This window comes from Engystomops pustulosus, chromosome 2, assembly GCF_040894005.1.
Source record: "Engystomops pustulosus chromosome 2, aEngPut4.maternal, whole genome shotgun sequence".
NCBI classification, from domain to species: Eukaryota; Metazoa; Chordata; class Amphibia; order Anura; family Leptodactylidae; genus Engystomops; species Engystomops pustulosus.
In genome coordinates, this window is record NC_092412.1 from 9,128,174 (window position 1) to 9,145,996 (window position 17,823).

Here is a 17,823-nt window from a genome sequence, read left to right on the forward strand (position 1 = left end):
ACCTGATCAGGCCAGCCAACCACTGCTATCGACATGTAAGTGTACCATGTGATGCTGGGTGTACTGCAGAGTCTCCTGGCTTGTGATTATATCAAGAAAGGAATAGATTCTCATGATAAAGACATAGTTCTGCCCTTATACAAATCCCTGGTCAGATCACACATGGAATATTGTGGACAGTTTTGGGCACCAGTGTATAAAAACGACAAAGTAGAACTGGAACGGGTTAAGAGTAGAGCAACCAAGATTATCAGGGGAATGGGGGAACTAGAATACAATGACAGATTACAAAACTTGGGGTTATTTAGTTTAGAAAAAAGACGACCGAGGGGAGACCTCATTACAATCTACATATATCTGAACAGGCAGCACAAGGGTCTCTCCAAAGATCTTTTCATACCTAGGCCTGTGACCGGGACAAGGGGTCATCCTCTACAGCTAGAGGAGAGGATGTTCTACCATCACCGTAGAAAGGGGGCATCCTCTACACCTAGAGGAGAGGCGGTTCTACCATCACCATAGACAGGGGGCATCCTCTACAGCTAGAGGAGAGGATGTTCTACCATCACCGTAGAATGGGGGCATCCTCTACACCTAGAGGAGAGGTGGTTCTACCATCACCATAGACAGGGGGCATCCTCTACACCTAGAGGAGAGGCGGTTCTACCATCACCATAGACAGGCGGCATCCTCTACACCTAGAGGAGAGGAGGTTCTACCATCACTATAGACAGGGGGAATCCTCTACACCTAGAGGAGAGGAGGTTCTACCATCACTATAGACAGGGGACAACCTCTACACCTAGAGGAGAGGAGGTTCTACCATCACTATAGACAGGGGGAATCCTCTACACCTAGAGGAGAGGAGGTTCTACCATCACCATAGACAGGGGGCATCCTCTACACCTAGAGGAGAGGATGTTCTACCATCACCATAGACAGGGGGCATCATCTACACCTAGAGGAGAGGCGGTTCTACCATCAACATAGACAGGGGGCATCCTCTAAACCTAGAGGAGAGGCGGTTCTACCATCACATTACAAAGGCGGCATCCTCTACACCTAGAGGAGAGGAGGTTCTACCATCACCATAGACAGGGGGCATCCTCTACACCTAGAGGAGAGGAGGTTCTACCATCACTATAGACAGCGGGCATCCTCTACACCTAGAGGAGAGGAGGTTCTACCATCACCATAGACAGGGGGATCCTCTACACCTAGAGGAGAGGAGGTTCTACCATCCCCATAGACAGGGGGCATCCTCAACACCTAGAGGAGAGGCTGTTCTATCATCAGCATAGACTGGGGGATCCTCTACGTCTAGAAGAGAGGCAATTCTACCATTGCCATAGATAGGGATTCTTTACTGTAAGAGCAGTGAGACTGTGGAACTCTCTGCCGTAGGAGGTTGTTATGGACTCTATGTTAAAGGTCTGGAAGTCTTTCTGGAGAGCACAAATATCACGGGTTATGTGGAGAAAACATTTGTTTTATTCTTAAAGGTTGGACTTGATGGACTATGATCTCCATCTCCTCCCCTGGATGTGACCTCTCCCTGCAATGTATAAGGGAAAAATAACCCACAAAATACATGAAAGAATCTTACCCTCCTCTGTCACTGATGAGGGGATTTCCTCTCCGCTCCTCCTTCCACCACAACTTTCCTGGAAAGATCCAACGTGAACATTTTACACATCAACATTAATGTTACAATGATATTACTGCATAAACCGATCTGATCCAGAGGTGGAGACTGCGCTCATGGACTTCAGGACTTCACAGCAACTTTCAACATCCTCCCATAGGCCCTCCACCCCACTGATGCTGGGGAAGGTTAGTAGAAGCCTCATTACATCCATCTATAGAGGATTTACAGGAATATCAGCTCCATCTACCTGATGATTCAGTGGGACATTCTCCTCTGGTTCCTGTTTAATATCTCGGGAATCTCCAGGACTGGGACATCTCTCTGGTGGATTTCTCTGACTGGATCCATCTATAGGAAATATACACAGTGACTGATACATTGTCTATATGTGATGATGAGATGATGGAGGAGGTGACCTCACACCTGCTCTGTCCTCTATAATCAGGAAGGTCTCCTCTTACCTGGTGATGTGAGGGGCTGGTGGTCCTCCATCATGATGTGCTTGTACTGGTCCTTGTGTCCTTCTATATACTCCCACTCCTCCATGGAGAAATAGACAGTGACGTCCTGACACCTTATAGGAACCTGACACCCACAATGACACAGTCATCACCCAGACACCTCCCTTGTGTTATTGTACAATGTCCCAGCATTCCCGGCAGCGCTCACCTCTCCGCTCAGCAGCTCAGTGATCCTGGAGGTAAGTTCTAGGATCTTCTGCTCATGTATCAGTGAATGAGGTGGAGGCTCGGTGATGGGGCTCTGGGTCCATCCTCCTGACACACGGGGGGTCACACACTCACCAGACGACTTCTTCACTACTGTGTAATCCTGTGTATGGGGAGACACTGATCACTACATAGATCCTAAGAATCCTTCACCTCTCCAGTCATTTCCCGCTGTTATTCCTAGAGATAAGAGCCGTGTCCTGGGAGACTCTCACCTCTCCGGTTATCAAGGAGATCATCTCTATGGTAATGTCCAATATCCTCGCATCCATGTAGTCTCTGCCATTGTCCACACCTGGGCAGCGTTTCACTGTCCGGAAGTTCTTGTACTGGCCCTTGTGTCCTTCTATATACTCCCACTCCTCCATGGAGAAATAGACAGTGACGTCCTGACACCTTATAGAAACCTGAGATGCACATTATTAAAATAATTCTTCAAGGATGGGATAAGGTGATCCGCGCCTCTTCGGCTACCTTGTAAGGCAGCCCCTTAACATCAAGCAGGACTTTCAAGAAACCTAATAAAGTCTCATGTATACGTCCTCTACTAAAACCCAAAAGAGAAAACGACTATGGTGATTTTAGACCCATCGCCTTAACATCACACGTAATGAAGTCTTGTGAAAGGGTCCCTCCACCGCACCTGAAGGAGGCTGTAAGAGGAAGCGTCGATCCGCTACAGTTTCCTTACAGCAACAAGATGAGTGCGGGCGATGCCATTCTTATCCCTCTACACAAAACATACTCATACCCAGAGAATAGTGACTTCTCTAGCGCGTTCAACACCATCGACCCAGTTCTAATGAGGGATAAACTGTCCAATCTGAACACTGACAAGGCCATCGCTAACTGGATATACGATTATCTAACTGATAGACCTCAATACATCCTAATGGGCAAAGAACAATGGTCAGTAACCGAGGAGCAGCACAGGGCGCTGTACTATCTCCACTCCTGTTTACTTTATACACTTCTGACTTCCGCCATCACTCTGACATCTGTCACCTTCAGACATTTTTGGATGATTAAATCATTGTTGCCTACATACAGGAGGGTGGTGAAAGGGAAGTCATTAACAAATTTGAATGGACTGAAGGTAATAACCTCCTACTAAAACGTAGAAGAAAAACTAAAGAAATGCTCATAGACCTACGGAGGAAAAGAAAAAACAGCCCATGATCCTATCTTAATCAAAGCTAGAGCCATAGACCAGGTTCAAACCTATAAGTATCTTAGTGTCGTTAGCGATGAGAAGCTAGAATGGACAGCGAACTGCGACATTATATACTACGCCATTGTCTGCTGGGGAGGCTCAATCGAAAAGAAGGTATATAACGGTCTGGCCAAAATCACCAGAAGGCCACAAGGCATTGTAGGCGATGGCCTGAGCCCAATCAACAGCATTTGGCAGGTTACGCAGGAAACGCATTACACCCATCGCTACGAGAAGTGACCGATACAGGCAGATCAGCTGCCGAACAACAAGGTCTCAGGATTCCTTTATACCGAGAGCCATCGATTTTTACAATAAATGGACTCAAGGAGCAGCCAAACCAACTTAATAACCCCCACTTGCCCCACTTGAACCCCGAAACAGATGAACAGTCCGACGAAAGTGAGCCCTTAGTAAATGAGCCCCAATATATCTTTATTGTGATGTCTAAAATCTGTAAACGATAAAACATATCAAGATTTAATATAGTAAAAGCCTCAGGCAAATGTGTTGTCAGAACCGCTAGTAATATGGAGACATTTTAGGTAAACGCAAAGTCGCAGCAAGTTCTGTACAGCAAAGTGACCCCATCATTAACCCCTCGTTGCTTCCAGCACATCTTATTCTCACATTATGGTAACAAACAGCAGAAATGTATCTCCCTTACCAATATCTAATGACTGCACCGCCAGGCGCTCCGACACGTGTTTCCTCAAGGGAGAAGATTTACTGGTTTGGCTTAATGCCTTATTACAGGGGTCGGGAACCTTTTTGGCTGAGAGAGCCATGAAACACCACATATTTTAAAATGTAATTCTGTGAGAGTCACACAATATGTACATGTCCCCCAGAAGATAGGTAGCCACAGCACATGGTCCCCAGTAGATAGGTAGCCACAGCACGTGCCCAAGGTAGAGAGGTAGCCCCATCACATGCCCCCAGGCACCAGTAAATAGGTAGTTACAACATATGTCTCTAGTAGATAAGTAGTCACAGCATTAAAAAAAAAAAAAAAGGGAATACTCACCTACCTACTCTCCCTTCAGCAGCTTCTCATCACTTCTGCGCTCTTCTCTATGACCCAGGTGCCGCTGCCAACGTTGCTTCGGCAATGGCGCCTGGGTCATAGAGAGGAGTGGATGCCGCTATACTCTATGACACAAGCGCTATCACCTAAGCAACGGTGCGGCGATGGTGCCTGGGTCACACAAAGGATACAGGTAACATCCCTGCATCCAGTGATCAGCGCTGTGTGTGTCTTACATGTACTCACTGCCCATCGCTATTTATCAATAATTTGTCTGCGAGCCAAAGGTCCCCTACCCCTGCCTTATCATGTCATGAGGCTTCCTGAAAGTCATGCTTGATGTTTAGGAGGCTGCCTCACAAGGTAGTAACAGAGGTATGGTTTTTCTGGTATTCTGAAAAGCTTATTTCATATGTACACTGTCCCAGCATTCCCGGCAGCACTCACCTCTCCGCTCAGCAGCTCAGTGATCCTGGAGGTAAGTTCTAGGATCTTCTGCTCATTTATCAGTGAATAAGGTAATGGCTCAATGTCAGAGCTCTGAAACCATCCTCCTGACACACGGGGTGTCACACACTCACCAGACGACTTCTTCACTACTGTGTAATCCTATGTATGGGGAGACACTGATCACTACATAGATCCTAAGAATCCTTCACCTCTCCAGTCATTTCCCGCTGTTATTCCTAGAGATAAGAGCCGTGTCCTGGGAGACTCTCACCTCTCCGGTTATCAAGGAGATCATCTCCAGGGTGAGCTCCAGGATCCTGGCCGCCATCTGCTCTCTGTCCTTCTCCCGGATCCCTGGTGGATCATTGATGGAAAGGATCATCTTTAGGAGAAACCTCTGGGAGTCCTGGATCTATAGAACCTGAGGAAACATGAGAAGAACTAAGAGCAAACTCTATATGGAGCAATTGCAACATCCCCCATCGGGGCCTAGCCTTTTCTTGGGACCTGGAGACAGCCGGGGCCCAGAATACCGGAGTGGCTGGCGGTTGCGGCCTGGGGCACGCTGGTGTCACGGTGCTTGGCATGGGGATTGGAGGGCTGTTCTACGGCCTGGCAGGTCTCCAGCAGGTGGTGTGTGCAAGAAAGATGGAGGGAGAGGCTGATGTACTGAATCTCCCTGGGGCAACCCCTGAGTGTCTGCAAGATAGGTCCCTGGGTAATGGATGGGGCGCCCTTGGTGTTACAGCCACATCCAGGGAACAGACGGAGGCATCGTTGTGCAAAATAACTCACGGTTCTTTATTAGAACAACTGCAGACAACGGGCTTTGTTATTCCCTGGTCAGGTGGTGGCTCACTCTCGCACTCCAGTTCGCATGAAGGAATACAATTGGATGATAACTTTAGCATAGTTAACCCTTGCTTGCACAAGCAGGATCTACTGCTGTTAACCCCTGATGACCAGGTCTAGAACCTTCATGGAGGGTTCGCGACTCCCTCAGCCAGCTCCTAACCTGGAGAGGGCACGGTTTGCAGCTACCCCTCTGACCATGTATTGGCAGGGGTGTTGGATACCCCCGGGGCAGTTGAAAGAGCCGACAACGACTCGGCTATGGACCAGATAGGGAGACAGGACAACCAAAGCTGGCCAGCAGCATATGGCCTCCTGAGGGTCCATGTACATCACAGCAGGTAGGGGTGTAGGTCGTAAGGTGCACGTGCTGGGAAGTGTTGGCAATGTGCAGTGTCCTGGCTATAGGCACCAGGGTTGGTGTCGGACTGGATACACAAAATACAATGAAAGTAATGCAGTTGGTAGCCAACACCTTTAAACCAACTGTTGGTGAGGGAAAGGTGTGGTGTCATGTCCTGTATTCCTCTCCTTGCACCAAGGCCTGACAATTTGTTTGCAAACTCTTCGTCCTTGGCGACAGAAGCCACAGAGGCCACACTATGACTGAGCTCAGGTTCTAGGAGTAAGCCTACGGTCAGGATTGACATACAAAGGATGGTGCAACACAGCCTACACTACAATCCTGCAAAGCCTATGAAAATGTTATATGCAAACTGGAACTGCAGGCTCCTCAGCATCCTCCTGACATGCAGGGAGAGGGACGCTGTACTCCGGGGTGTCAGCTGTTCCAGCCAGTGGCTCAACAGAGCCTGGGACCATAGAGGGATCCAGAAATAAGAAAACAGGAGGCGGCGGCAGCGCCACAGCTGGTAGGCCGCAGCTTGAGGGGGGTCACTTGTCGGACCCCCGGATGAGGCTCACCCACCGGGCCATCTCCCGCCACAGAGGACTGTCGGGATCTGTTCGCAATTGCGGCAGGAGAGGCGGCTGGGATACTCCCCTGGACCAGGCCCAGCCCATGGTTGGCGATGGGACCCATGCTGACAATCACCTTCGATGGGGCAATCACGTGGGTCACTGCTTGGGTTGAGGAGTGAATAGCTGGGCCTCCTTCTCTCGTCGTCACTGATCAGAGACAGGGTCTCTGAGATGCCGGCGGAGGGCCTCACCTCTGCCCCGGGGCTGCGGGTATGGTGGTGTCACGGGCTTCTTCTCTGGTGTAGGCCAGGGCTCCACAGGTGAGAAGATGGGTGCCGGAACAGGAGCAGGCTCAGCTGGAAGGTTGACAGCAATAGCAGGAGCGGTGAGGTCGTCGGCAGTTGCAGTAGACCGAGGCACTGGCTAGAAAGCAGGAATCAGAGCCTCCCCACGTAGCGCCTCCATGTGGGCCCGTGGTATCAGCAAGGGAGCCACGACAGGCAGCAGATACCGCCCAAGTAGTCCATGGCACTCCGTCACTGATTGCAGGTATGTCCGCATGCCGGAAGCCCGGGTTAGGCCTCTGTGTAGGAGGTGCAGTGGCTGGGTGGAGACCTCTATCATCGTCTCCAGTGCTTCCAGGAACTCCGGTTTCTCAGCAGGGGTAGAGGTCTAGGAGCCGAAATGGTATCGCTGACCTCTCTGTGGCGTTTCGATGAGGTGTGGCAGAAAGTCAGCTTCATGCCAGAGGGTGCAGCCAAAGTCTTTCCCGCCAAGGGCTGTGGCAGGCTCTATTTTCTGCTGCACCACAGCATTCGGGGTTTGCGCCATTCGCGCATGGGCAGAGCTTGACGAGTCACCTGGATTTCCCGCCAGTTTGGATTTTGGCAGGCTGGAGCTCCTTGCTGCACCACAATCTTCTGAGGTTTAGGCGCTGCAGCGTCGGATGTAGCAGAGCTGACAAAGTTTGTTTGCAGGAATTAACCTCCTCAGTGCTGGAGCAGGGTTCAACAGCACGTGGCAATGGAGAAACACAGTCTATGCCGAATAACACAAAATCACTTGGGCCTAGGCCTAGGATTAGGCAGCACAGTATTTTCAATAAAGGACAGTCTATAATGCCAGAATAAGGCACAGAAGTCTATATCCTGTTTGTGACGCCACTTGCAACATCCCTTAACAGGGTCTAGCCTTTTCTTGGGGCCTGGAGGCAGCCGGGGCCCAGAATACCGGAGTGGCTGGCGGTTACGGCCTAGGACACGCTCATGTCACGGTGCTTGGTATGGGGATCAGTGGGGTGTCCTACAGCCTGGCAGGTCTCTAGTAGGTGGTGTGTGCAACAAAGATGGAGGGTGAGGCTGATGTACTGAATCTCCCTGGGGCAACCCCTTTGGTGTCTGTAGTATGAGTTCCTTAGTAATGGATGGGGTGCCCTTGGTGTTCCAGGGAACAGACGGAGGCAACGTTGTGCAAAATAACTCACGGTTCTTTATTAGAACAACTGCAGGCAACGGGCCAAACGATCCTGTTAAAGATGCCGGATTGTTGGAGAGTCTGGATTACTGGAGTGGTCATGGAGAGTGATCCTTAGGAATAGATTCACCAGCCTGGTAGAAGGTGCAGGCCGGGATGTAGCTGTGACCAGATATGGAAGCTGCAGCTTTGTCCTGGGTCTTCTGTGTGTAGCACTGAAGGTGTGCGTCACACTATCTCTCTGGTCAGGTGGTGGCTCACTCTCCAATCACACTCCAGTTCACATGAAGGAATACAATCGGATGATAACTTGCATGCACAAGCAGGATCTACCGCTGTTAACCCCTGATGACCCTTCCTGGAGGGTTCACGACTCCCTCTGTCAGCTCCTAACCTGGAGAGGGCACAGTTCGCAGCTACCCCTCTGACCATGTATTGGCAGGGGTGTTGCACAATTGTGTCCATGAAATGTGTTATGTGACAGATGGGGATTCTCCAGGACGGCTTCGAACAGACAATGGAGGGGAATGATGGCGCTGGACTGTGCAAACTCCCGACTAATAGCAGATACTGGATGGAATAACAGCCAATTCAAAAAAATATACACAAATGTATTTACCATCAACAATTCATAGCTTAGCAGCACCTAGGTAATTTATAAAATCTCAAGTTTATTACAAATTTTCTAAAAATAGCAACTACTCACTAAGGAGCGAGATGCGTTATGTCTTATTTGACACCGCTAATGTACAGTGTCAAAGAGATACATACAGACAGACAAAACAAGTGAACAAAATACGGCTAACAACAAAACAGGTATGTATATATGGGCACAAAAATGCTAGGTGGCGGATAATGTAATCGTGAAGAGTTTAACGGCCTCAGGTTGGCTCACATTATACCTTCAACTGATATATGTTGTTTCTTACCTTACCAGCATACGATACCCGAGGATGATGTAGGGCTGGGTGGGAGCCTATCGTCATTACAGACAGGAAGGTGTAGGGTTCTAAACAGTCTAACCCTATTACCCCATGACTCCCGCCCTTACAAGGGCAGTCCCAAAAACTGTCCCTTGTACTCAAACATGTAACACACCTCCCTGACGCGTTTCGACAGAGGTCTCATCAGAGGGAGAATATATACCAACACAGAAGTAGCCCTGCAAATAAGTATATGGAAAAAGCATATTGTTTAGTTGAGCCAAAATAGTTATAATAAATAAGGGCAAAATGACAATGTTGCTTACCATACAGCTGATGCCTCCAAGTCTGGTTAGCCTGAAGGGGGAGGGGGAAGGAGTGCCTTCAACCCTTGGTAGAGCCGTGTGTTCACACAAGGTGTTGACCAAGGTGTGACATCTAGCTCCTAAGTGAGTGAGATTAAATAGGGAGAACATACCCGCCCCCCAGTGACTTACCGAATCACGGTGGAGAGCTCCGGTCGCCCAGACGACAGCACGGCTTGTCAGACATCTGCACATGTGCTGCAGACCGTGGCGACCCGGAAGCTCACCATTCACTTCCGGGTGATAGTCTCAGATACTGAAACGGGTTGCCGTGGCAACCCGCAAGGCTGCGGCTGCGCAGTGGTTCACAGGCGCGCCTGAATGCTTATTGTGAATACAGCAGCAACGATCCGAAGCACGGACACAGAACAAGAACTCTGGCGAAGTATCGCATAAGGTGAGAGGTACAGGGAGTAGGTAAATGAGCATACCTTAAAAAGCATTGGCAGGGAATGGAATGCTCATACTAGTCAAAGGTGTTAGTATCCCCATCAATGTGCATAGATACATTTATCAGGGATGTATCATATTTGTTTTAAAGGTGCATTCGCTCCAGTGTTAACATTACATTGTTTACAAGGTGTTAACATTACATTATTTACAAGATGTTATCATTATATTGTTTACAATATGTTAACATTACATTGTTTACAAAGAATAGCAAAAAACGCAGTTATTAATAGCATCATCTCTGATCGGCATGTAGAGGGGAAACAGTCTCACCTGCAGGATTGTGAGCATATGTAGAGGGCCTTCATAGAAAACAGGCATATTGCGATTGTAAATTAAGCCCTCTAGGTGCTACCGTGTTTAACATGTATATCCGCCTCGCCTCACGCTGTAAGACCCTCTGGTCCCAATCTCCCCCTCTTTGAGGGATCGGCACCAGTTCAATACCCATGAACTTGAGGGCATCCACTTGTCCATTGTGCACACTGTGGATATTGCGAGCTATGGGGGTATCCCGATTGTTGGCGATATCCCCCAAGTGGTCCCCAATTCTTCTCCTGAATTCCTGTATGGTCTTGCCCACGAATTCTAGTCCACATGCACAGGTCGCTTTATAGATAACCCCCCTCGATCTACAATTTATAAAATCTCTGATGGCATACTCCCTTTTGGTGTTATTGCCAACAAACGTTTTCCCTGTGGTCAGTCGGGGACACGCAATGCATCCACTACACCTGAAACAGCCCGATATTTTCCGCTGTAGCCAGGTCCCAGGGGGTGTGGGAGCCACGAAATGGCTATGTACCAGCCTGTCGCGTATAGATCTCCCGCGTCTGAAGGTGACTAATGGTCTGTCACCAACCGCATCCTTCAGATTGGGATCCATCATGAGTATAGACCAGTGTTTTGTCAGGATCTCCTTGGCCATGTTGGCCCCGTTGTCAAAGGTGGTAATGAGTCTAATTGTTTCATTACTGGGTCTCTGTCTGTGCACATTAGTCATCAACAGGTCATGTCTATCACTCCCCGCTGCATGTTGAAATGCTGATCGCAGGCAGTGATCTGGGTACCCCCTCTCTTTAAATCTGTGTCGTAGATCATCTGACACAGCTTTAAAGTCCTTAAAATCGCTACAATTGCATATCATACGCATGTATTGTCCTTTGGGGATACCCTTACGTAGACAGGCTGGGTGATTACTCTCCCACCGTAGCAGTGCATTAGTAGATGTAGGCTTCCGGAAGACTGTAGTCTGGAGTAGACCCATGGAATTTTTTCGCTAGGTGCTCCTGATGTATCTCACATGTAAAGTGTAAGCCAATTGTCACTTATTGACATTAAAGGAAACCTACCACTTTAAGTGGCAGGTTTCCGATGGCAATACCGAGCACCAGCTCAGGGTGATCTGGTGCCGGCTCTTATTTTTGTTAGTGTTTTAAACCGCGGTATCGCGGTTTAAAACACTTTTTAAACTTTATAGCCGGCGCAGGGAGGTACGCGCTCGGCGCTTACCGTGCGCGCGGCTCTCCTTCTCTTCCTATGTAGCCGTGCGCATGGTAAGCGCCGAGCGCGTACCTGCCTGCGCCGGCTATAAAGTTTAAAAAGTGTTTTAAACCGCGATACCGCGGTTTAAAACACTAACAAAAATAAGAGCCGGCACCAGATCACCCTGAGCTGGTGCTCGGTATTGCCATCGGAAACCTGCCACTTCAAGTGGTAGGTTTCCTTTAAGTTCTTTCACAAAGGTACGAAATGATTCACTGTCGCCTCTCCACAGGACAAATATGTCATCTATGTACCTCAAAAATAACTCTACCTTGTCAAGGCCTCTAGGTGGGGAGTCCCCAAATATCATGGTCTTCTCCCACCAGCCTAGGAGCAAATTGGCATAAGTGGGAGCACAAGGGCTCCCCATCGCCGTTCCCCTGAGCTGGTGGTAAAACCTACGGTCAAACACAAAGAAATTATGCGTAAGGGAAAACCTTAACAGATCGACGACAAGCGAGTTGTGAGCTCTAAACTGCCTTCCTCTAGTAGACAGAAAAAATTCAACCGCCTCAATACCCTTATCATGGGGAATAAAGGAGTATAGGGCCTCCACGTCTATACCCCCCAGACAGATATCATTGTCTACTTGTACCCCCTCAATATGTTTCAGTAGGTCAGTTGTGTCTTGAATATAGGATGGTAAAGCCAGAACGAAGGGTCTCAAGATTTTATCGATGTATACCCCAACGTTCTGGCAGAGTGAGTTCAGATACTGGATGGGACATGGAGGGAGACTTTGTTGTGCAGCACCCCTGCCAATGTATGGGCAGAGGAGTGTTTGCGAATGAAGCCCTCTACCTGTTAGGACCCATCTAGTGAGTCTGATCAACTCATTAAGGGATAATGTAGAAACACCCAGATAATTAGCAGCTGTAGATTCTGCCTGAACAGGCAAGGGTTAAGTGGATGTGAGTTCCAACCAATTGTGTTTCACCATGTAGACCGGAGTGTGATTGGAGAGTTAGCCAACACCTGACTAGGATAATAAAACCCCTGGACAGGGAGGAGCTAGGTCTCTTAGGCCGAGAGTCTGTTGTAGCTCTTTTTTAGTGAGGAGCTTATTGGTCTGATGGTGTCCCAGACCAATCTCTACGCTGCACAATATAAGGCCCAAAACCCCACTTCTTTTTATGGACAACCCCACAGGTGGACCCCTGTTAGTGCAGCTGAGATAGAGAAGTTTTGGGGCACAGCCCTTCGTATGGGACTAGTAAAGAAGCCCACCATCAGGGACTATTGGAGCACAGACATTCTGCACCACACCCGATGTTCCGCGTGGCGATGAGTTTGATGCGCATTGAAGCCATCCATAAGTTTCTGCATTTTGCCGACAATGCTCAGTGCCCACCCAGAGATGACCCCAGTTATGACAGGTTTATAAGATCCGGCCCATATTCGGTTATCTAAATCAGTGTTTTTCAACCTTTTTTGAGCTGCGGCACACTTTTTATACTTAGAAAATCCTGGGGCACACCACCAACCAAAATAGCACAAAATGACACTAAAACAGTCATATTATACATATAGTTAATAATATAGATTCTAAATTTATTTTACTCACTCAGTGAATGAGTGTGAAACCTCTTCCTCAACAGTTCTCAGTTTCTCCCTGTTTTTAGTATATGGTGCTGATTATTATGTGGCTCATATACTGCAAAATAAAGGGGTACAATGAGAAGTACTGTGGCCATGAGGCCAGAGTACAAGTGCCAGCTCAAATACTCAGCATATCAGCTGGTACTTGTAGTACTCCAGCCTCATGACTATAGTATTTCTCATTTTACATCACTGCACATTGCCGGGAAACAAAACACAGGGGGCACCATAGTTTGGGGAACTTCCCCGCGGCACACCCGACTATGTGTCGCGGCACACTAGTGTGCCACGGCACACAGGTTGAAAATCTCTGATCTAAATGCCCGATTTATAGAAGTGTATGGAGGCATTTATCGATAGACGAGTCCCTGGTAGATTTCAAAGGGAGACTTCAGTTGATGCACCCCGCCCTAGATGCTCCTTCATTCATGTCCATCCTGAAATTGGAGATGGACAGCTCTATTAATCTGAGGGAGTGTAGCGCACTTGCGCATGCGCACACTCACTCGGAGGACGCTGAGACAATCACCATCATTTACAAGGCCCGCACAGCGAGGCATCGGACCCCAAGGAGGACACGGTGTCATTCAACTAAACCGCGAGTGTGACTCTATACAATGAAAAAACTAAAGATCTGACGGTCGTAACAAAAACCTATTGTTGGACTTGTATCCTAACACCACACGGGACCATTTGTGTTTACTCTTTCTTACAAAATATCGCAGAGACATGACCATCTAGTCACAGCGACACGGACAGTGTAAAAATACAAAGTATCGACTTAAATGACTTTGGTAATCAACAACTAAACAGCAAAAATAAAGGACTCAAAACAATCCTAGTATCCACGGAGCAGGTTTTTGTATATTCTATTTTTAAAAGGCAGGAATGTGCACTTGGGCCCTATTAGTGCCATTTTCACCTCTTTGTTAGCCCTCCTGAGGTCTTAAAGAGTGTGTATATTTCTATGTATAGTATATTATTTTTATTTTAACTGTTATACCTTTTAAGTGGATGAATATGCCAGGAATATTTGTGAAAAGTGAAAAATAAAAGTTTTTTTTACTCATACATCTACAGCTACAGTGTGGATTGGTGCTACTTTCTGAATTATTGGCACATATGGGGTATTGCCGTACTCGGGACAACCCACAGAATGATTTTTGGGGGGGGTTTGTCAATGGTGTCATGGGTTGGGCACAATATAAGAGGCACTAAACTAAATTTTTAGATTTTGGCCAGCAAGTTGGGGGTTAAAATGCTCACCACTACCCCCAGATTAATTCTTTGAGGGGTCTAGTTTCCTAAATGTTGACATTTTGGGAGGTTGGAAACGTAAAACAAATTATGGAAATAAAAAAAAGACTAAAGGAAAAAGGTTTCTTGAGAAAAAAAAAATTTGTGGTGTGACTTTTTATCTAAAAATTAGAACCACCCCCCCCCCCAAAAAAAAAAAAAGAAACTGATCACCGAAACGATACAACTATCACAAACTATTTTGAAAAATATATTTAAAAAAAAAAATCAATAAAAAGTGATCAAAAGGTCGCACGGTCCTCAAAATTATAGCAATGAAAACGCCATCAAAAGTCGCAAAAAAATTACCCCCCCCCCCCCACAGATCCGTGCACCAAAGTATAAAAATGTTATTGGCGCCAGAAGATAACAAAATTTAAAAAAAACTTTGTACAGGAGGTTTTAATTTTTGTAAATGTATGAAAACATTATAAAACCTAAACAATTTTGGAATCCCCGTAATCGCACCGGCCCAAAGAATAAACTAGACCTGTCATTTGGGGCGAACACTGGAAGCCGTAAAATCCAAGCCCACAAGAAAACTGCACAAATGCGTTTATTCACCATTTTCACTGCATTTGGAATTTTTTTCCTGCTTCCCAGTACACGGCAGGGAATATTATATACCATCGCTATGAAGTATAATTTGTTACGGAGAAAATAAGACATCACACAGCTCTGTACATGGGAAAATAAAAAAAAAGTTATAGATTTTTGAAGGTGGGGAGTGAAAAAACTAAAAAGGGTCCGGTCGTTAAGGGGTTAAGGAGAAAAAGGACAACGAGTTATTTTGGACAATGTTGCCTCCGTCTGATCCCTGGATACGGCTGTCACCACCACGGGCTCCCCATCCATTACCCGGGGACATATCTTACAGACACTCAGGGGTTGCCCCAGGGAGAACCAGTACATCAGCCTCTCCCTCCATCTTTCTTGCACACACCACCTGCTGGAGACCTGCCAGGCTGCAGGACAGCCCTCCGGTCCCCATACCAAGCACCGTGACCACAGCGTGCCCTAGACCGCAACCGCCAGCCACTCCGGTATTCTGGGCCCCGGCTGCCTCCAGGCCCCAAGAAAAGGCCCCGGTGGGGGATGTGGCAGTTGGATCAGATATTGCCCCATGGGGGGGAGGGGGGGGTTTATGTGGCTATAATGATAATTGCCCTCTGTGTGCAATGTGTGTGCTCCTGGAGCATGCTGGGAGTTGTAGTCCCTCCATATAGTGTGTGTGCTCCTGGAGCATGCTGGGAGTTGTAGTCCCTCAATATAGTGTGTGTACTCCTGGAGCATGCTGGGAGTTGTAGTCCCTCCATATAGTGTGTGTGCTCCTGGAGCATGCTGGGAGTTGTAGTCTCTCCATATAGTGTGTATGTGCTTCTGGAGCATGCTGGGAGTTGTAGTCCCTCCATAATAATAATAATAATCTTTATTTATATGGCGCCATCAAATTACGTAGCGCTTTACAAATCATAGGGGACATATACAACTATATTACACTACAAAGAACAAACAGTCATATGGAACAATAGGAGTGAGGGCCCTGCTCACAAGAGCTTACAGACTATGAGGATGAGGGGGGACACAAGAGCTTACAGACTATGAGGATGAGGGGGGACACAAGAGCTTACAGACTATGAGGATGAGGGGGGACACAAGAGCTTACAGACTATGAGGATGAGGGGGTGACACAAGAGGTTGTATAATGGTCCAGCCATTCTTTATAAGGGAACAATATAAAATAATTTAATAAATAATTTACTAAACAACGATGTTGCTGCTTGAACCAGCCATCAGCCGCCATCTTATTTACAAGGTCCTAGGTGAAAAAGACTGCAGAGAAGCCTGGAGCTTAGTATATATCTGCTGTTTGCCCGATAACAGATAGGAGATAGGACATGGGATGGATTAGTAAAGGGAGAGTTGACATTTCATGCAGTTAGCGAGTGTGATAGGCTTGCCTAAAGAGATGGGTTTTAAGAGCACGTTTGAAGCTTTGGAGGGTGGGTATTAGTCTCAGAGTCTGGGGAAGGGCATTCCAGAGAATTGGTGCAACTCGGGAGAAGTCCTGGAGACGTGCATGGGAGGTTCGAATTAAGGTAGAGATTAATCTAATGTCACTGGCAGATCGAAGAGCACGGGAAGGGCGATAGACTGAGATGAGAGAAGAGAGATAGGAAGGTGCAGCATTATTCAGAGCTTTTTGGATGAGGGTTATTATTTTAAAGTGAATACGGAAGGAGACAGGCAGCCAGTGCAGTGATTGCCACAAACTGGAGGCATCTGTGTAGCGTTTGGCCTGAAAGACGAGCCTGGCTGCTGCATTAAGAATAGATTGAAGAGGAGAGAGTTTAGAGAGTGGAAGACCAATTAGTAGGGAGTTACAGTAGTCTAGTCGAGAGTGAATAAGTGCAACAATTAGCATTTTAGAAGTTTCAAATGTCAGAAATGGCCGGATTCTGGAGATGTTTCTGAGATGCATCCGGCAAGAGCGAGCAATAGATTGAATATATGGTGAAAAAGAGAGGTCAGAGTCCAGCACAACCCCAAGACAGCGGGCCTGCTGCCTCGGTGCTATAGTGACCCCACAGACCGAGATGGAGAGGTCAGGGGTGGTTAGGTTAGTAGATGGTGGAAAGACAAGAAGTTCAGTCTTAGAAAGATTAAGTTTCAAGAAGAGAGAGGACATGATGTTAGAGACAGCAGAGAGACAATCACTAGTGTTCTGGGGTAAGGCCGGGGTGATGTTACGTGCAGAAGTATATAGCTGGGGGTCATCAGCATAAAGATGATACTGGAAACCAAATCTGCTGATGGTTTGTCCAATGGGGGCAGTATAGAGAGAGAAGAGAAGAGGACCTAGGACTGAGCCCTGAGGAACCCCGACACTGAGAGGAAGATGAGAAGAGAAAGATCCAGAAAAGGAGACACTGAAAGTGCGGTCAGAGAGATAGGAAGAAAACCAAGAGAGTGCAGTGTCCTTTAGGCCAATAGAGTGAAGCCCCTGAGGAGGAGCTGGTGGTCCACAGTATCGAACGCTGCCGATAGATCCAGGAGAATGAGGAGAGAAGAGTCACCTTTGGATTTTGCAGTGAGGAGATCATTGGAGACTTTAGAAAGAGCAGTTTCAGTGGAATACATAGAGCGGAAACCAGATTGTAGGGGGTCAGGGAGGGAGTTAGCAGAGAGATAGCGGGTGATAGAGAATAGACCAAGCGTTCCAGGAGTTTGGAGATGAAAGGGAGGTTAGAAACTGGTCGGTAGTTAGTAGCACTGGATGGGTCCAGTGAAGGTTTCTTTAGTAATGGGGTTACAACAGCATGCTTCAAAGAA

At 47.5% G+C, this 17,823-nt stretch overlaps 1 protein-coding gene across 1 annotated transcript in view; it reads left to right on the plus strand.

Annotated features, from left to right (window-relative positions):
• Positions 1 to 17,823, plus strand: part of LOC140116870 (uncharacterized) — a 401,113-nt gene that overhangs the window by 248,963 nt on the left and 134,327 nt on the right.